Here is a 14926-nt window from a genome sequence, read left to right as displayed (position 1 = left end):
GTTACAACCATAAGGCACTTCGACACCCAAGAAACCCCGTACAAGATCAAATCAAGGAGAAAAAGATCAAATCTAGACGAGAAAAAACCAAAACCGACCTAGACTGGAGATCTAGTCGGAGAAAACAACAGATCCGCCCATGTAATTCGAAAACGAACTCAACATAAACAGATCTGGCAGAACAAAACAAAAACGACATAAAAAAATACCGACGGAGCTCATTTAATGAAACACGTCAAGTTTATTGCAGTCGTGGGAGGCAGTCATCATCTCTCCACTCCCATGGAAGGGAGTAGGGAGGCACAAAGTGAGATGGTTAGAAAGAGAAAGTTAGAGAGAGGTGGGAGAGACCATCTCCTCCCTCTACTTGATTGCACATTATCGCAACATCTACCACCAAGGTTTTCATTGAATCTATATATTTTTTTCCGGTAAATATTACTAAATCTATTTGCTGCCATAAAAACAAGAGCATCATTGCTAATGTTGAAAAGCGACCCTCACATTAAACTAACTTTATTCAAAATGCTAACATGTATACAAATGCACAGATCAGACTACATGTGAACAAATAGCCCTGAAAAGAAAAATTCAAAACTTTGCGACACCCGATTGGAGGGCCTTACCTGCTGCGATGGGGACTCACCACTATGTGAGACACCCGGCTAGTCCGATGTCACAATGCCTATCCATTGCTCCCAACAAAAACTAACACAAAGACTACTAGAATGGTTGTCAACCAAAGTGCACTAGGCAGAAGACAGAAAGGCACAAAGCAACAAACATATTAAGCAACGACAACAATTGGAGATCATCTATATAAATAATCAAAAATAATATAAAATATTCCAAGACAAGTTCTTCTAGTAAGAGACCTAACAAAAACACTTAATAGTATCTACATTATACTGCCTCCAAAATTACTCAGAATAAGCATTCAACTATGATTAAGGATAGTTCAAACTTTGGGACACTGAAGCCTGAAATTCTGAGGTGCCGGATAACGTTGAAAGGCTCGGCTAGGTGGTGGTGGGATGGCAAGAAAATAGCAAGCGGTCATAATCACCAAAAGCTCAGCTAGGTGGTGATGGGATGGCAAGAAAATAGCAAGTGGTCATAATCACCAAAAGCTCGGCCAGGTGGTGGTGGACGACAAGAACTGGCAAGCGACCATAACCACCAAAGGCTCAGCCAGGTGGTGGTGGGATGTGGCAAGAACTGGCAAGACTTGCAAGTGGTGATTATGACCACCTATAAATCCCGGAACCCCCAATGGTTAGGGTCTCTTTTTACACCCATAAGAGGTGGACAAGTCCTTTCCCTACACTCCCAAGACTTAGCAAACTTCTTTTTCCAGGGACTGTCTCCCTGTGAGACTTCCACATTGCCAAACTACTCCACAAACGACAAAAAGAGCAGCTCCAAACAAACACATCCCAGTTTAGCAAGATCAACATCTGAAATGGAGAACCAGAGATTACTGCGTGTCCTAGTTAAATCAACTCATACGGATTTTAATGCTCGACTCCACTCAAAGGTTCATACTGTGGTGTATATTGAAATAAGAAAAACAGATGTAAGGAACTCAATCTAAGAGGAGTCATTATATATGCAAAAGCCAGCTTGTGTTGTGCATGCCTCAACCCTCGTATTAGGTTAAATTGAAGAAAGAAAGAATATTTACACACATTTATATAAATTGAATCCAATAACTAGCTTATATACACTGAGTCACCTGATTTTGATCTACGAAAATCAGGTGTTCACGTAGCTTTTAGTAATAACCATGTTTTCAGTTACAGCCATGTCATTTAGATATAAAGAACAATAAAAATTAATTGTTTTTAAATTTTCTCATCTCTATTATAGTTCAATCACCAATGCAAGTGCCAAACAAGTGAGACTTCAGTTATTCACACCTCAAACTTTTGTGTAAGCAATAATTACTTTCAAATTTATTAATGAAATGGTAGTTTTTGCTTCTTCCATGAAGATATGCAGGCCTGATTACACCAAAAGAATTGCTTAGTTATTTGGTAGTGTAATACTTTTAATGTCATATCACTTAATTACTAGTGTTGGAATTCTATAAAACCAGACGTTTCACCCCTTTGCACACATTTTTCCTTGTTTCCTTTAATTGATTGCACATTATTGCAACATCTACCACCAAGTTATTATTATTGTTATTATAAGTAAAGTATCAATAGAAAGCGTTCAAAGGGAAACACATCCTGAAAAAGCTACACATCTACTACCACCAAGGTTTTATGCCGAATCTATTTGTTGCCATAAAACAAAGCATCATCGCTAATGATGAGACCATCTTCACATTAAACTAACTATATTCTAAATGCAAACATGCACACAAATGCACAGATCAGACTGCATATGAACAAAATCGTTCAGTTCAAACCATAATGGCCATGAAAGACTAGCACAAACACGACGTCAACTCAAGTGCATAAAGCAGAAGATAGAAAGGCAAAAAGCAACAAACATATAAAGCAACAACATTTGGAGATCATCTATATATATATATGTATATATATATATTTAAAACCATATAAAATATTCAAAACAAGACATGTTCCTGACCTTCTCTAATGCTAGTAAGAGACCTTAAAAAACACTTAATAGTATATACATTGTACTACCTCCAAAGGACTTAGAATCAGCATTCAACGATATCAAGGGTCGTTCAAACTCCCAGATAAGGGTCCCAGTCCTCCTCCCAAATTACAATGAAGCGTAAATTTTCGCAGCGTTGGAAAATGAGGAAAGGCATGGCCAGGTTGTGGGATGCATAAGAGATGGATAGGGAAGCCTCAAAATATTTCTTACCCATCTTTCTCATTTTCCTACTCTCACAAGACTTGGCAAACTTCTCTTTCCAATGGCTCCTTCCCTGTGATCCTTCCACATAGCCAAACTGCTTCACAAACTTCTGCTTCCACAAATCATCATTCGAGGACAAATAGAGCAGCTCTGAACATACACATCCCACTTTAGCAAGATCAACACCGGCTAGTGACTCCAAAATCTAAAGTTTAAGGTCAGTGGGTAGGCGCATAAAGCAAGGTGGAGGTGCGAAACTAGCCTTCTCACATAAATCAATTAGAAGAGGCAATGCAATTTTATCTTCATGATCTCCCAAAATTCAAACACTTCCTTTTCAGGGTATGTATTAGAATACAAATCCTTTCCATTTGATTCATCAAACGACCCACAATTTTCCCACACTACATTCAAGAACGGAACCAATCGGTCTTTGTCTAGGTACACTTGATAAGAGCCAGGAAATCCATAAATGTCGAGAAACTTTCCTAGACTCACAAACTTCAATACAACAGTTTCAACTCCATTTTCAGCAAAACGCACATTATCAATAATCTCAGGCAGAGTGTATGAAACTACCATCTTGAACGAAGTTGAAGGCCATTCCTCGGGATTAAACCCATCAAGAATCAATTTTGAGACAGGGTCAACACTAACAAAGCCAGACGCTAGCAAAACAGTATGAACAACAATCACCAAGACCTGATAACCACCACCACCACCAACCACCTCTTTCCCAAACACTTTCCTCATAATAAAGGCACAGACCTCCCATCTTCACCCGCAGACCCATCATCATCTACATCCATATACTCTGTCCCAGACACAACGAAGTTTTCATCTTCTTCAGGTATAATCTGAGTCTTCCCAGATTCAAAATCTAGGGTTTCTTCTTTACGTAGGGTCTCAGTATTCAACCCTTGTTCTTCGTAAAAATGGGTTTCTGTTGTTGGGGTTTTTTTTTTTTTTTTTTTTTTTTTTTTTGTGAATTCTAAGGGTGTTCTGAATTGGGTTTTTGAGGGGCATGGGATTGGGGTGTTAGGGTTTCTGTCTCTAAGGCAAACCCATTGGGGTTGAGTGTGTAGAAGATAAGATCGCCAGATGTGACTTGTAGGTTCAACTTCTCTTCTAGCACTTTGTTAAAATCACACCAGAAAGGGGTCAAAAAGAGCTCTAAATAGTGTAACAATGGTGGTTATGTGGAAGAATGAAGGAGGAGGAGGAAGAAGAAGACGGGCAGGTGGGGAAAGTGGGAATTGCTGAGATTCTGCCCTTTGGTTACCCCACATGAGAATTGGTCAAAGGTTGACCCACTTTGACCACTAAAATGACCATTATGCCCTTCACATGTAAATTAATCCCCACAGTGTCATATTGATGCATATACCCTCACATATACACCAATTAACATATATAGCATGTACATGAATCAAGAAAATAAATCCGCACACAAAATTTTTGGGCATGGGGCCTGCGTAAGACCTCCTGGCTCGAAAGTCCAAAAAATGCAAAAATGCATCAAAATACATTTTTAAGAGTTATAAACTCAAAGAAATGATCCAGATGACTACTAAAAACACCAAATAAAGCCCAACCCAAGTAAATGTGCCTTTGGTGTCTCCTTTGGGAAATTCCTTAGTTACATGGTAAGCAGGAGAGGAATAGAGGCCAACCCTGAGAAGATTCAGGCAATTCTTAACATACGGTCTCTAGCATTGACCAAAGAGCTTTAAAGACTAATGGGAAGAATCGTTGCTCTGAACAGGTTAATTTCTAGGGCAACTGATAAGTGTTTACCTTTTTTTCGTGTGCTTAGGAAAGCTTTTCAATGGACTCTTGAGTGCGAGCAAGTTTTTACAGAGCTGAGGAGTATCTCACTTCACCAGCGTTACTATCATGGGAGATGCAAGAAGAGCAGCTGTATTTGTACTTGACGGTCTCTCTATCGACAGTAAACTCAGCATTAATCCGCCAAGAGGAAGGGATCTAGAAACCAGTGTATTATACTAGCCATTCATTCAGGGGAGCAAAAGAAAGATACCCAAGGGTAGAAAAGTTGGCATTTGCTCTAATCGTCTCTGCAAGGAAACTTAGCTCTTATTTCCAAGCGCATATAATAATAATTCTAACAGATTAACCACTTAGGCAGGTCCTCCGTAAACTAGATACTTCGGGTGACTCATGAAGTGGTCGGTAAAACTTGGACAGTTTGATATCCAATATAAACCCAGAATGACTTTAAAGGCCCAGGTAGTAGCAGATGTTATAGCAGAGTTCACATCAGAAGATGAGCACACACATGACTTAAATAAGTAAGAAGAAACTGAATCTAATTGTACATTATTCGTGGATGGGTCAATTAACACTCGTGCGAGTGGGGCAGGGCTAATAATTGTCTCCCTAGAAGGGGAAAACATCAAATACGCACTCAGGTTTGGATTTAAGGCGACTAACAATGAGGCAGAATATGAGGCCCTCCTGGCCGGCTTCAAGATGGCTAAGGCCTGGGAGTCGAACGACTAATAGCGTACATTGATTCTCAACTGATAGTTGGATAAGTCCAGGGTGAATATGAAACCAATGATGAAAAGATGAAGACTTAACTGTATAAGATAGAAGATATCAAGGTTGTTTTAAAATTTTTTACATCCATTGGATCCTATGAGAAGATAATGAGTAGGCAGATACCTTAGCTCGACTAGCTACCATAGAGGAAGATAGAGCCAAACCCGTAGAACATTTGGATCAGCCAAGCACAGTTTGGGATTGGCCACAGAAAATACACCAGGTCATTCAAGGCATGGAATAGGTAGAACCTATTATCAGGTACATAGAGAATAGAGAGTTACCGCAAGATCGCATAGAAGCACGAAAGGTCAGGATGCGTGCATCAATATATTCCCGCATTGATGGGGTTCTCTACAAGAAGGGATTTCTTTACCCTACTTACGTTGTGTCTTTACTGATGAGACAAACTATATTCTAAAGGATATACATGAAGGCCTTTATAGAAACCATGTTGGGGGCAGATTACTAGCGCATAAAACTATCTGACAAGGATACTTTTGGTCTACTATGCAAAAAGATGTGCTTGACTTCGTGAGGAAATGTGACATGTGCCAGAAATTCGCCAATGCCCCAAAGAGACCCGCAGGAGAGTTAACCCTTTTTACAGGGCCGTGGCCTTTCGCCCGATTAGGAACAGACTTTATTGGTCCCTTACTACCAGGGAATGGACAAACCAAATACGTTACTGTGGCCATTGATTATTTCACTAAGTGGGTAGAAGCTGAGCCATTAGCTCATATTGGAGCAAATAAATTAAAGAATTTTTTTTGGAAGACCATAATCTAAAAGTTTGGAGCACCAAGGGTGATCGTGACAGATAATGGGAAGCAATTTGATACTAAGAAGTTCAATGATTTTTGTAATGAGCTTGGGATTAAAATTTATTTCTCTTTTCCTGCCCATCCTAAAGCTAATGGGCAAGTTGACGTCACGAATAGGACGATACTGAAGATAATCAAGACACGCTTAGAAAAGGCCAAGGGTTTATGGCCCGAACAATTACCAGGAGTTTTATGGGCATACCGCACTACCGTAAGGACCCTAATTAGGGAGACCCCCTTTGTGTTAGCTTTTGGAAGTGAAACAGTGATCTCGAAAGAGACAAAGGTTACCACTTTCAGAACCAAGTATTTTGAATCTCAACAGAATGAGATGGAACTATGGTTAAACTTGACCTGGTAGAAGAAATAAAAGAGCAGGCCCAAGTCAAGGTTGTAGCTTACTAGCAGACGGTATCCAAGTACTACAACGCCCCGGTCAAGCTAAGGAGGTTCAAGCCAGGAGACCTGGTGCTTCGTAAGGTTAACCCAGCTACTAAGGATAAGAGAGAGGGGAAGTTAGCTCCCAACTGGTATCGAGTAACCTAGAACAACAGACCAGGGGTATATTGGTTATAGACACTTGGTGGAAGACAACTTTCCCACCCATGGAATGCAGAACATTTGAGGAAATATTACCAGTAGGTGCTTGTGCCAGACTATGAGTTTTTATTTTTTATGTGATCTCACTTTTAAAGTGATAGTATGTTTTTAGCTTCAATAAAACAGACCAGAATACTGATGATCGACCGTCGAATATTATTTTCGTTAAGTTTTTCAATAAAGATAATTGTTTGCCTTTGTTTCACATTTTTTCAATTGCTGACGATATTACTACTGAATTTACTAAGCCATGAAAGGACTAGTAAAATGTTAAGCCCCTTTCTTTATTAAAAGAAAGAACTAACATTCACTTATTAAAGGGGCGAGCTGGGTGAAGCTCGTAAAAACACATTCCTTTAGTAGAAGGACGGGCTGGGTGAAGCCCGAAAATGTGTTCAAATATTCCTTTAAAAAAGGTGTGTTCAATGCCACAAAGGGAGAGCCGCATTTATAGAAAGGCAATTACGCATAAAGAAATAATAAATATAGAGCAACACTATGAAAAGCAAGGTTGAAATGTCAAAAGCAACACATCTACTTTCTGAAATAAGAGAAATTCTGGAAATTTTTATACATATAAAGGGAGCGACATGCTAAGAAAGCATAAAACCTAAAATATATTTATATATATATAAATCACTAATACTATGGAGCTCAGCTTTCTCTTCGCTCTCAGCTTGAATATCATATATTGAAAAATCTATGTGTGGACGATCTTTACTGACAAGGGCTTTGAACTCGTCAAAACCATCACAGTAAGCCTTGCCAACACCTTGAACTCATCAGAATTTTTAAAACTCTCCACGGCAACTATCTTCTCAAGTTCAAGCTTATCAAAGCATTCTTTGGTAAGTCTCACTTTCTCCTTTTGAAAACTTAATTTTCCATTAACCATGTCATCCTTTTTATTTTTTAATTTTTTATTATTATTATTTTTTTTATATTAAGTTTTGAAGTAGCTTCTTCGTATTTAGCCTTAAGGGAAGCTATCTCTAAGGAGAGCTTCTCGTATTCTTTTGCAATAACTTCTCCAACCGTAGCTTTAGAGGCTAGGGCGATAGAGTATGTAAATATATAAATAAATAAATAGTAGCAATAGGTTAAAAAAAGAAAAGAAAGGGGGTGCACATGATAAGAATAAAGTCTCACTTGGCTAATTAGTTGAAACAATTTTCGTGAAAGCTCAGCTGCCGACAGGTTCTGCAGTCTGGTAGAGTCATCTTTTACATTTATATATCCTGTTATATGCGACACTAGCGTTATCAAGAATCTATTCCTCCTAGGAAAAGGCTTGGTTGGTGGAAGTCGATGTTGAACTAAAACTCTCGAATCCCTTAGGAATCTGTTGGAAAGGAGAATATTTGGTGGTTATTGCATCAGATTTTAGGAGTAGAATAGGCGTGTAAATATAGACAGAAAGAGATTTTGTCAACTGCAGAAATTAGGAAAATTAGCTGGTGTACAGTTGTTAGTTTCCTAATTTATCTCCCTGTAATTCTATTTAAGAAATACCTTGTAAACAATTTAAACACACGGCAATATACTTTTTTCTCTCCATATTTGTTTATATGGTATCAGAGTGTTGAGCCCCTTGAAAAGAAAAGAAAAAAACCCTAGCTGTATTACATCAAAATACCTTTAACACCATGTCTGATGTTATTTCTGAATCCTCCAGCGACAATGTCCGGCAACCAAAACCCTCTGATCTCAAGCCAACCTTAATTCCGATTCAAACTCCATCTGACTGAATAGAGAAAACTTATACTCTGTCCAAATCACTACCATCTGACTGAATGGAGAAAACTTTCTGTGCTGGTCACAATCTATACTGGTGTATATCCAAGGCAGAGGAAAAAATGGATATTTGACTGGAGATAAGAAGGAACTTGTGCCTGAAGATCCGACGTATCCTACTTGGGATGCCGAGAATTCAATGGTGATGATGTGGCTGGTGAACTCCATGAATGAAGATATAAGCTCCAACTATATGTGTTATCACACTGCTAAGGAGGTTTGGGACAATATCAACCGTATGTATTCTGATTTGGGAAATCAGTCCCAAGTCTATTAATTAACACTGAAGCTTGGTGAAGTTCGTCAAGGCGAAGACAGTGTCACGAAATACTTCAATTCTTTGGAGTGTCTGTGGCAGGACCTAGACATATTCAACAATTACGAGTGGAAGTCTTCTGAAGATTGTAACCTTTATTGAAAGACTGTTGAAGATAATCGTATTTTCAAATTTCTCATAGGACTCAATGTTGAGTTTGATGAGGTGAGAGGAAGAATCATTGGCAGGCAGCCTTTTCCCTCAATTGGAAAAGTATTTTCTAAAGTTCGATGGGATGAAAGTCGCCGCCTTGTTATGCTAAAAAAAAAGTCCTCCAGCGGCTCAATTGAAAACTCAGTGTTAATTGCCTCCGAGGTGAACATGAGTTGAGCCAATCCATGGAAAATTGAAGACAAGCCCCGTGTTTGGTGTGACTATTGCAACAAGCCTCGTCACACTCGTGAAATTTGCTGGAAGCTCCACGGTAAATCAGCAAACTGGAAAAGTAAATAAAACAGCAGAATCAGTCGATCTTCCTCTACCCATGAAGCTGAAGCAGTTCCCTTCAACAATGAGCGAATGGATTACCTTCTAAAACTGCTGAGATCTAACTCCAGATCATCTAGTACACCTAATGCCTCTCTTGCTCAATCAAGTAGTGAATCAAACGCTCTGTCTTGTCGTTTACATTCAAATTCTACTCCATGGATCATTGATTCAGGAGCTTCTGAGTAATATCAGTTCTATCCCTATTAAAGACAAAATAATGCTTTGGCACTATAGGCTAGGGGCACCCTAGTTTTCCCTATCTAAGAAAGTTATTTCCTATTTTATTTAAAGGATTGGATTCTTCATCATTTCATTGTGAAAAATTACATTTTAGCAAAAAGTCATTGTACTTATTATCTTTCAAAACCTTATCAGGCTTCAAAGCTATTTTATTTGATTCATAGTGATATTTAGGATCCTTCATGGATCAGAACTATTGTGGAAAAAAGTGGTTTGTGACTTTTATCGATGATCACACACGTTTATGTTGGGTTTACTTAACGAGTGAGAAATCAGAAGTTGATCATAAAAATATTTTCAAGAATTTTTATACCATGATTGAAACTCAATTTCAAACTAAAATTAGTACTCTTCATATCGACAATGGCACTGAATATTTTAATGAAGTACTAGAAAGTTTTTTGAAAGAAAAGGGAATTCATCATCTGTGATACCCCTCGATCTATAGCCACGGGTGATAAAGTCCGAGCACAGGTCCGAGGGATAATAAACAATTAAGTATATAAACAAGCATGAGTACAAAAGAATTTAAAGAATAAATAATTAAATAAGCTGAAAGAAATCTAAATAATAATACTTAAAAGTTATATAATCCAAATTACCAAAACCTCCAATAACATTATAATTCGGGAATCCATCTAGTGGACCTCTAATAATATCCCAGCTGAAAAATAAATAACTGAACTAAAAAGAAAAACCAAAACTAAAACATAAGTAATAATCATACGTAGTCGGAGGAGTGAGTGACTGTCTTTACTCAGCACGATCAAGCTCTAAGACTGGAACTGTCGAACACCTGAGAAAAATAATAGTGGGTCAAGCCCACGAACAAGTTCTACTCTATTATAATCTAAATAGAGATCCGATACGCAGATACATCTTAAACATTTCAACAATAACTAAGTAGTCCATAAATATATATATCTACACTGAGGGACTTTCACTGGACTACAAGGCGGTCTCAACTTGACTAGTAGGCAACATGTAAAACATACCTGAAGTGGGCATGAGTACCTAGACCTAACAGGGTACACTACTAACCATCAGAGACAGCTATACATCTCAATGCATATACGCTCCCTAACCATCTATCCTGATACTCAAATTCATATCATGGTACCATAAACACACACACACACACACACACACACACACACACACACACACACACATATATATATATATATATATATATATATATATATATATATATATATATAAATCTATCCAAAACCAAAATAATGTCATTCAACTATTCGTTGACCTGACACAAATATAAGTAGGACTTAACTTTTATTAACTAATCCATCACTAAGATGCCACCATCTCATACTGGTGCATCACATCCACATAGTTTAATAATCGATGAAATAATAATAATTTAAAACATCAATTAACCTAGAATAAGCATAATAAAAATCTAATATGTATACGACCATATTATGCATCCAATACAAGATTTAAAAATCATGTCACAGTCATTTAAGTTGCTAAAATAAGATTAAGTAATTAAATCCTCTATATCCATTAACAACATGCAAACTTGTTTAAACTTTCATATTGTTCGAATCATTAGCATATAGATATAACTTATGCATTATGGGGTTTTAATATATCCTGAAATATTATTTAGAATTCCCATCATTAACCCAAAACAGTTTTGGAACCCCAAAACATCTAAACAGTGCTTAAAAAAATGCTTCCTATAGGCATGCACAAAATACAAGTCTAAGGGAAGGAGTAAGATATAGAACTTGCCTTAGGTTTCAGTTTGAAACCTTGAATCGTCGTCTCTGATTTTTTTGACAACTCCTTAACTGCCGTTAAACTAATCTGTTGCTCCTGCTTCAATCCACAAGCAATCACATTCCTTCCTCCTTGGTCCGACCTTCAACCTATGGCTGAAACCCTAACTTAATCTCCTAGTTCTCTCAAACCTCTCTGTACGTGAATATGGTTTTTTTTTTTTAACCCTAGGCAGACTAATAATGCTATATTTATAAGCAAAAATAATTTTAACCTAATTCTATTCATGTGAGGAGATGGAAAAGAAAAAGAATAGAAATAAAATATAAAATAACTATATATATATATAAGTTGGCGATTTCATAAATATATATAAAACCCTAAAACTATATAATACATATATAATAAATAATGATACTAATTTAATTATTAATAATAAATAATAATTAAACTAATCTCATATACATATATACTCATATATAGATGTATAACCATTCATGGGTATTAACTGTACCCATTTAATCACCTATCCAAGTAATCCATATTATCTAAGCCCAACTCCTTAAAATAAAAATAAATATTTAATTTAAACATTTAATGACAACTAAACACTTAACACATAAAACGATTAATTCAATTCCACATAAGTATATAATTTCAATTAAACAATTAAACAAATAGCCACATAATCAAAAAATGAATTTAAAATTGCATTAAAACCATAAAATAAATACCTAGACTATCCTTTTAAAATTAGGGGTATTACATTCTTCCCCCCTAACAAAAGGAATTATGGCCTCGGAATTCGTTCTTACATTCTTCCATTATTTCAGAAAATTGCGAGCGAATGACATTCTCCCGTTCCCAATGTGATGACCCGAATTTTTAGGATTTTAATTTAATCTATTTCATGATTTTTAGTTAGGATTGAGTATTTAATTTTTTTTTATTGGTGATTTTGGGTTATTAATATTTTATTATTTAGTATTAATTTTAATAAATTAATTTTATTTAATTATTTATTTATTAAGTTAGTGGAGTTTTGTACAGGATTTTTTTTGGCATCAAATGGTGATGTTGCAGCCGAAATGGGAAAAGGAAAGAGAAGTGGTAATGGTGGGCGAGTCCCACCAAAATGATGTTTAATGGGGTTGGATTTTGTTTTTGTTTCATTTATATATATATATATATATATATATATGTATATAGATCATATATGTATATGTGGGTTTGTTTGCTGAAGAGAGAAGCAAGGTGTTGCAGCCGAGAAAAGAAAGAAAAGATTGGTAATGATGTGGTGTGGGTCCCACGAAATATTTTTTTTGGGGCTTTGTTTTTGTTACTTTATTATATATATATATATATATATATATATTTTATGTGTGTTGTGAGGTGGAAAGAAATGCAGAGAAAATTGAGATTGTAGTGGTTTGGCATGGGTCCCACCTAATTGATATTTAAGGAGATTGGATTTGATTTTTATGTTCATATTTTGTATATATATATATATATATATATATATATATATATATATATATATTATATGTCAGCTTATGGAGTTAGTAACCAAATGGGTTTGAATTGATTTTCTTTATTCATATTTTTTATTGTATATATATATATATATATATTGGAAGGATGTAGATGGGAGCTGGCAGCCGAAAAGATGGTGATGAGAAAAAAGCCAGCTGTCAACCAAGGTGGGAAAAGAGAAAAGAGATAAAGATGGATTGTAATGATGGTGTGGGTCCATTAGCTGTTGTTTAAATATGTGTTGTGTGCACTGATGAATGCAAATAAGATTAAAAAAAAAATAGAGAAATTAGAGAGAGAGACAGAGAGGGCCGAGTTTGAGGACAGAGATGACAGAGTGCGGAAGAGAGCTCACACACAGAGAGAGTGTGAGCCGAGAAAGATAGAGTTTTTAGAGAGTGGTCTGAGAGGTTGCAGAGGAGGCGGAAGTCTTGAGGAGTTGATGATCCAGTGAGCAAATATTTCTTTTTCAATGTAGGGTTCTCTATACCTTAAATGGCTTGGAGTGATTTTACTTCAATGGTTTTTATTAAATGTTAAATGCATATGTATTTTTGTTTATATACTCACCTGAATATGTATATTTTGTGAAGCTCTTTTATTAAACCTCCATGAAATTCTTGTTATGGTTTTTCCTACTGGGACTTTTTGTCTCACCACCCTCCAGTTTCAGGTACCGAAGATAAACAGGGATTGCTAGATTCGGGCTTAGGCTGAAAAATCGGTGTTGCAGGATTTATTTTTTTATTTGGAGAATTTTTGTATATTTGAAGAAATTGATTTTGTATAAAAAGAGGGCAATTTTTTTCGATCTTGGTGTATTTTGATGTATTTTGATTTGTATAAATCAAGGATTTTCTTAGAAAATTCGGGTCGTAACAAAATGGTATCAGAGTATTTTATTAGAATTTTTGAGTCGTGACAAAATGGTATCAGAGCCTGTACCCAGCCAAAAGTGTGAGTGTAGTGATGATGTAGACGGGTGTGAGTGGACGAGTGTGTGGTACTGGTCAGTTACCACTTGTAGCTGGGTGTGTGTAGGTGGATAACGGTCACTGGCAGCAACTGGGATGGTTGGTTAGTGTGAATGGGCAGGTAGCCCGGGTTTGTAATTATGTTTTTTTAGTGGGCGGGTGACGCATCGACTAGCTACCACAACGGTTGCGGAGTATGTCGGCGGGTGACTATCACTAGCAGCTACCACAATGTCCTACATATCACAGTATCTCACATCACTTGGGGTAAGGATTTATGAATTTGGTTATTGGTGTTTTCGGATATACGAAGACTGTTGAATCTGAATTTCGGGGACGAAATTCTTTTTAAGTGGTGGAGATTGTGATGACCTGGATTTTTAGGATTTGAATTTAATATATTTCATGATTTTTAGTTAGGACTGAGTATTTAATTTTTTTTATTGGTGATTTTGGGTTATTAATATTTTATTATTTAGTGTTAATTTTAATAAATTAATTTTATTTAATTATTTATTTATTAAGTTAGTGGAGTTTTATACAGGATTTTTTTTGGCATCAAATGGTGATGCTATAGCCGAAATGGGAAAAGGAGAGAGAAGTGGTAATGGTGGGCAAGTCCCACCAAAATGATGTTTAATGGGGTTGGATTTTGTTTTTGTTTCATATATATCTATATATATATGTATGTATATATATCATATATGTATATGTGGGTTTGTTTGCTGAAGAGAGAAGCAAGGTGTTGCAGTCGAGAAAAGAAAGAAAAGATTGGTAATGATGTGGTGTGGGTCCCACGAATTTTTTTTTTTTTTTGGGCTTTGTTTTTGTTACTTTATTATATATATATATATATATATATATATATATATATATATATATATATATTGTGTGTGTTGTGAGGTGGAAAGAAATGCAGTAAAAATTGAGATTGTAGTGGTTTGGCACGGGTCCCACCTAATTGATATTTAAGGAGATTGGATTTGATTTCTATGTTTTATTATATA

The 14926-nt window shown here is 36.3% G+C and overlaps 1 pseudogene; it reads right to left on the bottom strand.

The window, feature by feature from the left end:
• Positions 1-2542: 2542 nt before the first annotated feature.
• LOC132298722 (F-box protein SKIP22-like) lies at positions 2543-4155 on the bottom strand (annotated as a pseudogene).
• Positions 4156-14926: the final 10771 nt, after the last annotated feature.

This window comes from Cornus florida, unplaced genomic scaffold (assembly GCF_030987335.1).
Source record: "Cornus florida cultivar Cherokee Brave unplaced genomic scaffold, ASM3098733v1 CherokeeBrave_3.0.0_Hap2_Chr03, whole genome shotgun sequence".
In the NCBI taxonomy this organism is placed as follows: Eukaryota; Viridiplantae; Streptophyta; class Magnoliopsida; order Cornales; family Cornaceae; genus Cornus; species Cornus florida.
Note: the sequence above shows the minus strand (reverse complement) of the source record. Positions and strands in the feature narration are given on the sequence as shown.